Source organism: Podarcis vaucheri (genome assembly GCF_965113315.1).
Source record: "Podarcis vaucheri genome assembly, contig: HAP1_SCAFFOLD_227, whole genome shotgun sequence".
NCBI classification, from domain to species: domain Eukaryota; kingdom Metazoa; phylum Chordata; class Lepidosauria; order Squamata; family Lacertidae; genus Podarcis; species Podarcis vaucheri.
In genome coordinates, this window is record NW_028118719.1 from 9834 (window position 1) to 21292 (window position 11459).

The following is an 11459-nucleotide window of genomic DNA, read 5'->3' on the forward strand; positions in this document are numbered from 1 at the left end:
GATAGAGAAAATGTGATACGCACACATTTATCCAAACATCTAGCTCGCCCCGTCCCTATGGCTCCAACGGCCATTGTGGTCATTTAAAAATACAGCGGCCCAATATATATAACCTATGATGCTAAAACAAATTGCAATGTAACGGATAAGTAGCAAGCAACACCTTGGGAATAACTTCCGAGTCACATTTTTAGGATATGGGTACCAAAAAAGTTCGCTTACACCCCGGTTCTAGAAACACTTTAGCCAAGGGCTAAAGGCAAATGGGAGAGTTAAATGCGTGGTTTACACGTCTACTCAGAAGGAAATCAATGAGAGCAGTGGGGTTACTCCCGGGTAAGCGTGTATTGGGATGCAGCCTAATCTCTTCGCTTTAAATCAATAGGAGGATCTATTCCAAGAGGACTCAACTTTGGTCGGATAGTGTTAGGAGTTTGCAGTCTACATCAAGCAGAAGGCAACGACAAGGCTGGTTTGAGAGTTTTAACTGATCCCTTCTTTAGTCGGGAAATGATGTCCATTCAACGCCACAGGGCTTGCTTACTTACTTCATCAGGTAGGATAGGTTAAGGTCGTTGGCCTTTTATGATGGATCACATCGGAGCTGTTCAAGGCAGCTTCGCAAACTTTCCACAGTCAAGTAATGTGTTTAGGAACAAGGTAGATAACGTCCGACTAAGGTTTCCCCAAGCAGCCAACTGAATCTCAGTAGGCAGCTGCCCTGGACTTCACCTTGGCCAAGACGCAGAGTTTCTTGTCCTTTCATAGAATCATAGAATCATAGAGTTGGAAGAGACCACAAGGGCCATCGAGTCCAACCCCCTGCCAAGCCTTTCCATTAGGCGGAGGAATGTATTTGGCCAGCCTTGCACGGGTCCAGTCTGAGGAGCAATAACAGTGAGTCTTCAAGGGTGGAAAATAAGAAAGCTTCGTTTCTTATAGGATGCAGATATTGGCTAGTAAGGAGTTCCTGCCTAAGCTAACCTAGTCGGAGATGCAAAGGAGCCCTGCTTGGTCTTTGATTTCTTCAGGAGAGAGAAACGAAAGGAAGATGTCTCCTCTCCTTTCAGCTTCAGAAGCGAGAGTGAGAGACAAGGGGTCGTGGTGGTCAGCAACCCTAAGAATAGCAGTCTAGCCATCTAAGAAATGTCAGCACAAATTAAGTTAGATTAGAAAGACAGTCTAGGAAGCTTGGAGGTTCCTCTCTCTGTCGACTTTCTCCCCATGCAAACCCCACCAGCCGTAAGACCAAGGTGAGTTGCATCCCAGCACTTCCAACAGTTTTAGCAATACAGGAGGAAGGACCGGTCTGTAAATGTCTGGAGGCCAGTTTAGTGTGCTGGTTAGTGTCTTGAACTAAGTCTGTGGAGACTCGGGTTCAGTCACGAAGCTCACTGGCTGACCTTAGGATAGTGACTGTCTCTCCGTCTAACATGGAGGGTTATGAAGATACTGAGTTAAACTATGGGCCCATCTTGCTCCTTACAAGGATGGAGAACATGTGGCTCTTCAGATGCTGTCAGACTACAACTCCCATTATCCCTGACCGCAGGCCCTACTGGGAAGGGCTGCTGGGAGTTGGAGTCTCAGAACATCTGCAAGGCGACAGAGTCTTCCTCCTCACCTGTCATGGTTCTTTTCATTGTTTAACTTGATGAACAGTTCTGAACATTTGGAAAGCTTGCGCACTGTTTTGTGGGATTTCAATTGATCTAACAGAGGTATTGCCCTAAGTATGTACCCAAGGCAAAGTCGAGATCAAAACCGTGGTGTTACGCCCTGTTAGATGTGTAGGCTTGGGGCTGAATCCGACTAAGATACCCTCAGAGCAGACCGCTGAAATAAATGGGTTGGAGTTAATTATGGCTAATTTCACTTCACTGATTTCAATGAATCTACTCTGCATATGGCTTAGATGCTTGTTTTGGAACTGAGGCCACTTTTAGACATTCATTAGCAGCCAAAACTTTCTCTTCTCTTCTCCATACCCAAAATGCTCTCCCACCAGGTTCAAGCAGCGGATTGACACACGGGGTCACCAAGAGTTGCTCTTTCCATCCACCTCCCGCTCTTCCCTTCCCTCCCCACTCCCCAAACTCAACATATAGCCTAAAAGGCCACCATTTCAGGAAAATCTGAGACGTCTGTCACATTACCTAACTTAGTGAAATCATAACAAAGGGCTCCATGAGAAGTGACAGAATAGAAGCTGGAAGGGCTTTTCAGATCCAGTTACACTCCTTTGGTCGTCCCTGATTTCCTCCTTGAAATGTCTCACATTCGCCGCATGTTTGTCGGGCGAGGCTTGATGGAAATCAAAGGCATCGAGTTTTGTGCTCCTCGTTGGTTTCCTGCGGGGGGGATTAGATAGGATATCGCAAACACGAATTTTTATTGTCAGATCTTACAAAGGGGGTGGGGAAGAGCAGCGCATGAAGATATGCTGTGCACCCTTACAATACATTACCTACTTACACACAGGCCTCCTGCGCATCATAAGAAAATGGAAATTGGTCCAAACTAATTATTACGTGAGGGTGTGCAGCAATCAGATCATTTCAACCCAGAGGAGCAGCGAAAGTCGCTGTCCTCCGTGTGTTCTTGCGCTTAAAGATAACACTAATGCTTTTTAAGATATCCGCCTATTTAGTTCTGGCATATCTGTCTCTCCATCGTCCTGTCTTTGTTTCCACGGGGATCTCTAATTAGCCAGCTTGTTCTTCGGTCTGCCTATTATCTGTCTATTCTGTATGCCTATGAACGTGTGTGTGCGTGTGTGTGTGTGTTTCAAGAGATGCAATGGTGAATATACTAAATATGCTTGTCACGCACAAGGCTCCTCTTTGGATAAGCCAAATGTGACAGCTAATTTCGTATTACGAATCTGAGGGAGTCTAATTTTACCTGCAGGTTCTTGGCTGCGATTCCTTCATCCTCCGTCTGAGTGTGTCCCTCTGAGCAGCAACCAGGTCTCGGTTGGAGTGGGAGACAGCACAGCACACGCAGCCACGTTGGAGTTTTTGTTTCTCATTGCGTCTTGCCTTCCTTGGTTTGACAGAAACACACACACACACACACACACACACACACACACACACACACACACGATCAGCAAGATGATCTTTTTGTAGCAGCTCCTCGAGTTGCTCCAGAATGACAAGTGATGGTGGCTGGCGCCTTTTTGCAGTGGCATAGCGTGGGGGGTGCAGGGGGGGCCGGCCGCACCGGGTGCAACATCTGAGGGGGGTTGCGCTAATCTAGTGGAAGAGACTCGAGTGCTAAAATCCATGGGTTAGGGGGCGCAAATTACTTGCCTTGCCCCGGGTGCTGACAACCCACGCTACGCCACTGCCTTTTTGGGGGGACCAGATTCGGGACATGCACAGCTTCCAACATCACCATCCTCTGCCAGGCAGGCAACCCAGCTCCCCACCTCTTTTCCCGACCTAAAACCAGGCAAAGGGCATTAGGAGCATCTACAACATCCTTCTGTAACCCCCCCCCCTGCCCCTCACCAGTGCAGTGCAATGCAGAAGATGCGTCTGAGGTTCCTCTATTCTCTCTCAGGGGTATCCAACATGGTACCATCCACATATTGTTGGACTGTGATTCCTGTGGGATGTAATCCACTGGGAGCAGTCAAATACAACATTCCTTGTTTTGCTAGAGTGGACATGCAAGGGAATGTTTGGTCCAGTCAGTCAAAACTTCCTGCTTCTCCTGGCCTGGAGCATCCTTCCTTGCACGTGACTAGTGGGTGAGCGTGACCTTTCCAGACCTGGTAAAAAGGCCAAGGCATGCTGCCACTCTTTCTCTTTTCCATCTTCCTTTCATCCTGCGAACTTCCTGGGATTAACTGCTGGCTGCCAGCCAAGCAGTCCCTCAGGTCATCTCCCTGAACACTTCCCACAATTCCCACTATCACTAACAATTGGTCATTCTTGCTGGGGCTGGTGGGAATGAGTCTAAAACAGGCATAGGCAAACTCGGCCCTCCAGATGTTTTGGGACTACAACTCCCATCATCCCTAGCTAACAGGACCAGTAGTCAGGGATGACGGAAATTGTAGTCCGAAAACATATGCCGGGCTGAGTTTGCCTATGCCTGGTCTAAAACATCTGGAGGCCATCACTTTGACTACTCTCAGGGTAGCCTGAGAAAACTTATGGCACAATATGGGGGTTGTTCAGGTGTCGCAGGAAACTTTGTTTTTGCCAAAACACTCTTAACAAGACTCACTCCTCTGGAATAAGGTGCCCCAGTGGGCATCCACCCTGGGATTTCCCACTGATCAATCACCACCATGGTATCTCCGTGGTACCTCATTTGCCTTCTGTGCAGAAGGTCCAGAAGGTCCCGTCCCTGGCATCTCCACGTGGGAGTGGGAATACTCTTGTCTGAAGCCCCAGACTTCAGTGCCATTGGAGTAGCCTGCTGGCCGTCGGAGTAGTCAATGTAGATGAAACAACGGTCTTGTTCAATATAAGACAGCTTCCCATAATCCAATTTCCCATGTGGGGCATTTTTCTTTAAAGTATACATATAGCCTGATGCCATGCATATTTAATCAACTAAGAACAGTGGTCCTACTCTATGTAATTGCAGTAATGGTTGCAATTTGCTACACACTTGTGTATTTTTTTCATATTTCTATTTTTATTAAAGCTTGAAATAACAAAGAACAAACAGTATATAGAAGGAAACATCAAATCTCAAACTCATATATGAATGTTTACTAATGTTTCTCCTGTCTTAGTGTTTTTGTTAACTGCTTCGGGATATTGTTATACCTGAAAAGTGACATATAAATGCCTAAAAGATATAAGCAAATATGGGACTGAAATAATATGCTTAGAATTGGGTTGTGTTTATACATAGGATTTCAGCTATTATTGTACCCTAGGTCACATCTGACTAAGAAGAAGAGCCAAGGTAGGACTGAAGCCAACTTTATAGACCTTCGTTCTGGCTTATTACAACTCAGAGTCTCAGGTGTTCATGGGTGGACTATGGTATCTTAATGACTGAGGACTGAACTCTGTCCACAGTCAGAGAATAACAGCTCATAATTCATAAGCCCTATGTCCCAGGGCTGAAACATAGCACTGGTTAGCTCTAAAAACTGTTCCTCTAAAAGATTCTGGGGTTGTGCCCTTTTAGAGTCTTGGATCTAAAGCTATTTTTTGCTTTGTACATTAGTATTTAGTTAGATTAGGCCCAGTTGTTCTTTGTTAGCCTGTGCAGTGCTTTCAAGTCTACTGACACATGATCCCATTGGGGTGCCCCACTGACCAACCTGTTAGCCACATTCCACACTTGCTTCAGCTTCTGCATAGTCTTCAAGGGCAGCCCCACATATTGTAAACTGCAGTAGCTCAAATAGGAGGTCACTAGAGCATGGACTGCTGAGGCCAGACTATCTTGGCCCAGGAACAGTCATAGCTGGCAAACTAGCTTAAATTGGGTGTAAGCACTCCTAGCTACAGAAGACAATTGGGATGCCATACCAGTGACAAATTGGAATTTAGGCATACTCCCAGACTCCTTCAGGGGGAGTGCAAAACCTCCCAGAGCAGATAATTCCCAGACAGGAGAACCTCCCACCCAGATCATGTCCCTCTTATCAGGATTCAGTTTATTGTCTCCCTACAAGCCCAGTGCTGCTTCGAGACACTGATCCAACACCTTCACAGCTTATCCTGATTCAGATGGAATGAAGAGGCAAAGTTATTTCCATAGTGAAGTATTGAAGATTTGGGAACCAGGGGATAATAATCTACCTCCCAGTGATGGAAATAACACTCCCATTCTTCCCAATGGACTGCAGCTACCTGCTAGTTCAACAGGGCCAAAGGGATGCTTGTGTTTGCTCCTGCATAGAAACAGTTGTGGTTTGTTGCCGATCTCACTCTATTATCTCCTATGACCAGACAATACTAGAATTCAGAGAGAAGTTATGTTACGCTGTAGTCTTCCCCCACTCTCCTACCCCAAGGAAGTGTTGTAATGCCCAAATGAATTAAATGGTGCCCAAGGCAATTTTTCCTACATGGAGATGAAGTCTGCAGCTAAATGATATCTTCCCAGCTTCAGGACAACATCAAGTCCTTGCTCTCCACTTAGCCAAAGGACGGCACATGTGTACTGGACTCAGCTTCTGTGAAAGTCCCAGTTGCTTGCTGATAATGCACATGCATTTGTTTTGGGCCATTTTTGGGAGAATTGCAAAAGACAGAGAGCTTTAGTTGGCATCTCCTATTTTGGCCAGTCATGAGGAGCTTAAATTAGTATGTAACTGGTTTTTTTATACTGTTCCCCAAAAAATCCTGGGCAGTGTGGTTTTGTGGGGTACTGGGACACCTGTTAGAGAGCCCAATCCCCCAATTTCCTTACTCTTGGTTATTTTTAGAGCAAGGCATCCTTGAAGGATGTCTGTAGAGAGCCTCTACCCCAAATTCTTGGATTTTGTGTCTTTGGGTGGTGACCAATATTAGTTAGAATAATAAGTGAAATTAATGAACATTATTAAGTTAGGTCCATAACTTTAGTGGGTCTACTCTGAGTAAAACTTATTTGAATCCTTTGAGCCCCATAAAAAGAAGCCAAGGAGATGTTTGCATATGCATGCTCTCTCTTTCACATCCCCTTTTGATATTCGCACTCTTTTTGAAATAAAGGACCTTCGAAGTTTCCTATATAATGGAGAGTAATCAGAAAATTCTTAAAACAGCATTTTCAGTGTCACTCACACATTGACCGTCAGATCATCTAGCAGTATGTAATGGAGTTAAGTTCACATATTTATGATTATGACTGATTGAAACCCCAGCTTTTAAACCAAGGTACACATATGTGTGAAACAGCCCTAAGCAAACATAGGTATGATATGCAATTTGCATATTGCTAGTATTAATGCCAGGGAATGCTTTTAATCAAGGGGTTGGCAACAACAGTTGTGGTACTATTTCAGGTATTCTTGGAAATAAATATTGTCAGATCTTGCCAGGAGAATCTGAAATACAGTTTTGCATTCCTTCCCTCAACTCACAGCTTCTGGAACAGCTCAGCTAAAGGATTTGTTGATTTGCGGTTATTGTTAATTATTTTGTAGCTATATTTTGTAGCTCACTCATATGAAGGAACCATAAATATTACGTAGAGTATGTGCACACACACGTATATCACACAGGTAATTATGCATTGAACAGCCACACTTTGAATGCATTTACCTACTTAAACGCTTGTGCTTCGATACTAAACACATGAATTGGAATTGTCTCAGAAATCTAATGGAATGTTAACTCCTAGAATAATAAAATAAGATTATATAGGGAGACTGTTATTTATTTTTGAAACCCCCCCCCCCTCTTTTTGGGATCGGGTTGGTTTTGAAGATGGGAGAAATTGTATGTATTTTTGTGTTTTTATATTGTAAGGTGCCTTGTGAATTTCGGATGAAATATAGAAATAATGATGATGATACGAAGGAATAAAACAGGAATCCCACAAGACCCCCCCAATCTAATCTTTTGTAGATACCAATGATTTTAATTGACTATTTCAGAACAAAGAGGTTTTTAAGGACTTTAGGCACAGACTGCAAATATTAAGTCATCTACAGATCAATCTTAGGCATATTTATAAAGAAGTAAGTCCTACTGTGTTTAACGGGGATTATTTCCTATTAAGGATGAGATCCTATACACACTGAACTCAGTGGGGATTACTTCTGCGTAGATGTACATAGGACGGCATTGTTTGTTCTAGTTGTAACCACCACAGCAGCGCAATGCTAGCCATGGCTACTCCGAAGTAAGTCCTATTGAATTCTATGGGTCTTACTTCCAGGTGTGGAAGGACCGCAGACCTGATTTTCTTTCTACTTTCGGAAATACTGTAACATAAAAGAAGTATCCTCTTCTCCTCTACTATAGGGGGAAACGCCACAACAGCAATGCGCTTCTCTCGAGGCTCGAGCTCCCATGTTTCTGTCCTTTTTCTGATCGAGGTTTAATTTATTTTGTGGTTCATTTCATCAGAATGCTATTCCCGGCCCGGGCCAAACGTCACAGGAGGGAAAGCGGTCCAAAACGAAGAGGAGACGGTGATAGTGCGAGGAAGATCTTTCATCCGATTCACCCGTGTTTTTGGAAAGCGAGTGCTACAGAAATCGCCGACTCTGCTTATTTCCAACGAAGGCTGCGAATATCCTCGGTATAATGACCTGAAAATTCCTGCACTTTTCCGATGCCTTTGGGATCCGGATCCAAAGCGCCTCGAGGGTCTAGTTACAAGGACTGGACATCATCACGTGTGCCGAGGCTTCCTTTGTGTTGACTTCGACGTGCCTGTTTCCAGCGAGGAGCTGCATTTCTACTCGACGTAACCAGCGCATTCCCCGGGAAGGTAAGCGCGCTGCCGTTGCCCTTTTAACTGAGGGAGCCGCGCGCTTCTCCGGTGGGGCCCACCGAGTCTCATGCGTCGGGACAGCCGTCAGGCAGAGCGCAGGGCTCCGCCTCCCCGGCTCTCCGAAGCCCCGCCCCGATCCTCTCTTAACCGGTCGGTGCGAAGCCGTCGGGTGGCTGAGTCGGTCCTGCTGCCCGCCTGCTCTCCCACTAAGCCGCCGCGAATTTGCTGCTGCTAGTGCGGAGCTGCTTGGCTCGTCCGACGCCGCTGGCGGAGAGGAGGTGGGCTGGACACCCGCAGCAACCGCGGCAGTGACGCGCCGCAGTCTCCTCCTCCTCCTCTTGCGCTCGTCTCCATGCTGCGACGCCTATCGGCTTGTTTGGAGAGAGGCGGCCGCCGTCGAAGATATTGCAAGGCAGCGGGGGAATGAATGGAGACGAGGAAAGGGCAAGGAAGAGGCGCGGGTTGACACAGGGAAAGGTTAAGATTGTGATCCCACACTTAATCCGGAGTAAAAACAAACAAAGGGTGGGGCGATGAACGGAATCGGAGAGGAAATAAATAAATGCGTAAGGATGGACGGAGATTTGAGTTTTTTTGCTGGGGTGATCAAGGGCATATAACCAACTAATTTAGGAATCAAAAAATGCCTGCCCTGTCTCAGCAGCACGAAGTGGGAGACCCGGCCTTTCCTCCTCCCGAACCAAGAATGGGGAAAGCTGCAGCACCAGCAGCGTTGCTAAACATCGAAGTTGAGCTAAAGCCCAGCTAGTGGGGCCAGTGCACGGGAAGGATTCCAGCAAGTGGCAAGAAAAGTTTCCTTGCTTTTTTGCATGGCTGTGAGTGACCATCAGGCCAAATTGTTAAGCAAGCAAGTGGGTCCAAATTGACCTAGTCCAAATGGGTATGATCCAGTCAGAGTTTGGCCCTTTTAGGTCTTGCATTTGATGTTGACGTAAGCACCTCCCCTTAAGTTCCAAAACATTTCCAGGGCAGCTTACAAAAGGAGATATTTGGACACATACATATGTTCCTTATTGAAGTTATTGGGAGCTGTGCAGCCCAATCCTGTGCACTTTGAATTTGTGTCCACTTGTTTCAGCATTAAAAAGGTAAAGGTAAAGGACCCCTGACAGTTAAGTCCAGTCACAAACGACTCTGGGGTTGCGGGCGGCACTCATCTCACTTTACAGGCCAAAGGAGCCGCAGACAGTTTTTCCGGGTCATGTGGCCAGCATGACTAAGCCGCTTCTGGCGAAACCAGAGCAGTGCACGGAAACACCTTTTACCTTCCCGTTGGAGCGGTACCTATTTAACTACTTGCACTTTGACATGCTTTCAAACTGCTAGGTTGGCAGGAGCAGGACAGAGCAAAGGGAGCTCACCCCGTCATGGGGATTTGAAGCACCTATTGGCAAGCCCTAGGCTCAGTGGTTTAGACCACAGCGCCACCCACATCCCTTGTTTCAACATTAGGCCATATGTTATAGCCACAGTATGCACATGCATATGGTACATGGCCATTGTATGATGCCTTAAATGCATTGTGGCAGCTGATGTATCTGCAGTAACAGAAAAATCCAAGTTGGCGTAAGAATTTTGTCCTGGTTTTCTAAAGTTTGAAAAAGGGATCAGTTGGTGGGTATGGAATTTCAGCCTAACTCTCTCAAGCTCTCTGCATGTGGCCCTCAGAAAGTTACCCAGAAGGTGATGTGGACCTTGGTTTGCAAAAGGTTCCTCATCCCTGCTAGAAAAGCTACCTACACTCCTTCCATATTGTGGGAAGTGCAAGTGAAAGAATGTGTGATGCTTGGAAGCTGGCATGCTATTGTATATAAGCACAATATAAAATAATCACCTTCCACACTTAGCATCCCTGAAGGTTGCTAGATGGATAGACAGAAAGATAGATAGATAGAGAGAAGGCAGAGAGGTCAGTGCTTTAAGTGTATTATGCAACCAATAATATTTTTAATGCGGCAATATGTCTTCTATGAAATGGACATAAAATGTAAGCCAAGATACATGTCTCAGCCTCACCTTCTCGGTGTCAGGAAGCTAGAGCATTCCTCTGTGAAAGACTGTTCTTCAGCCCTGTCCAAATTACAAGTCAGCAGTACAATACAGGTGAGTATTTCCAGAGCATTATGGGTAAAAAAGAACCATACCACCTGGTGTTTTCCCTGACTTGCAATAAGTGTGCAAATGTGCCACAGTGGAATGTAGCCCTGAAGATTATTATTACTATTTCAATAGAAACACATGGTCGTGATGCACTCCGAGAACTTTATTTGAATATCGCTAGTGCCCCACTGGTTCATGACAGGGCCGGATTTAGGTATGATGAGACCCTAAGCTACCGAAGGTAATGGGGCCCTATATATCTTATGTTTTAGGGAGCAGGCTAGCAGGCGGGGCTCATTACTTACATTATAGGAGCCAACACAACACAAAATACTGTTGCTGCATGTAGGTTTTATTTTTATTTTTTTATCTTATATTTTGAAAATGTACATCCAGTTGTTTTTTTCCTTTAATTTTTTTGGGCCCCCAAGAGAGTGAGCCCCTAAGCTATAGCTTGTTTAGCTTATATGTAAATCCGGCACTGGTTCATGATGTGTGTGGATATCCGCTCCCCCCCAGCCATGCAGTTCCAAAGTGCAATCGTTAACCATCAGAGCAAAACAAAACAAACCAAACAAACAAACAAAAATTCGGGTGCAATTGCACTTTAACCAAACATTTTTTAAAGCAATGTTATTATGTACCAAAAATTGAATCGAAACATTTCCTATTCTAACTATTCATATTAAGGTTAGAATACCATTTGAGAGAAGCTTACAATCTTTTGTTGATAATTCCTCTTAAGGATCATTGTATATTTCGTTCATAATGTATAGAATTGGATAATGTAATATGGATATGAATAATGGAATAAAAATGTACGGAAAATTAATTTTACTAAAGTGATGAATGATAATGACAGGAGCATAGCATGTTGCAGGAAAGGTAGTACAGAAATGCAGGTAGGTAATGCAATAACGTGATCTGGG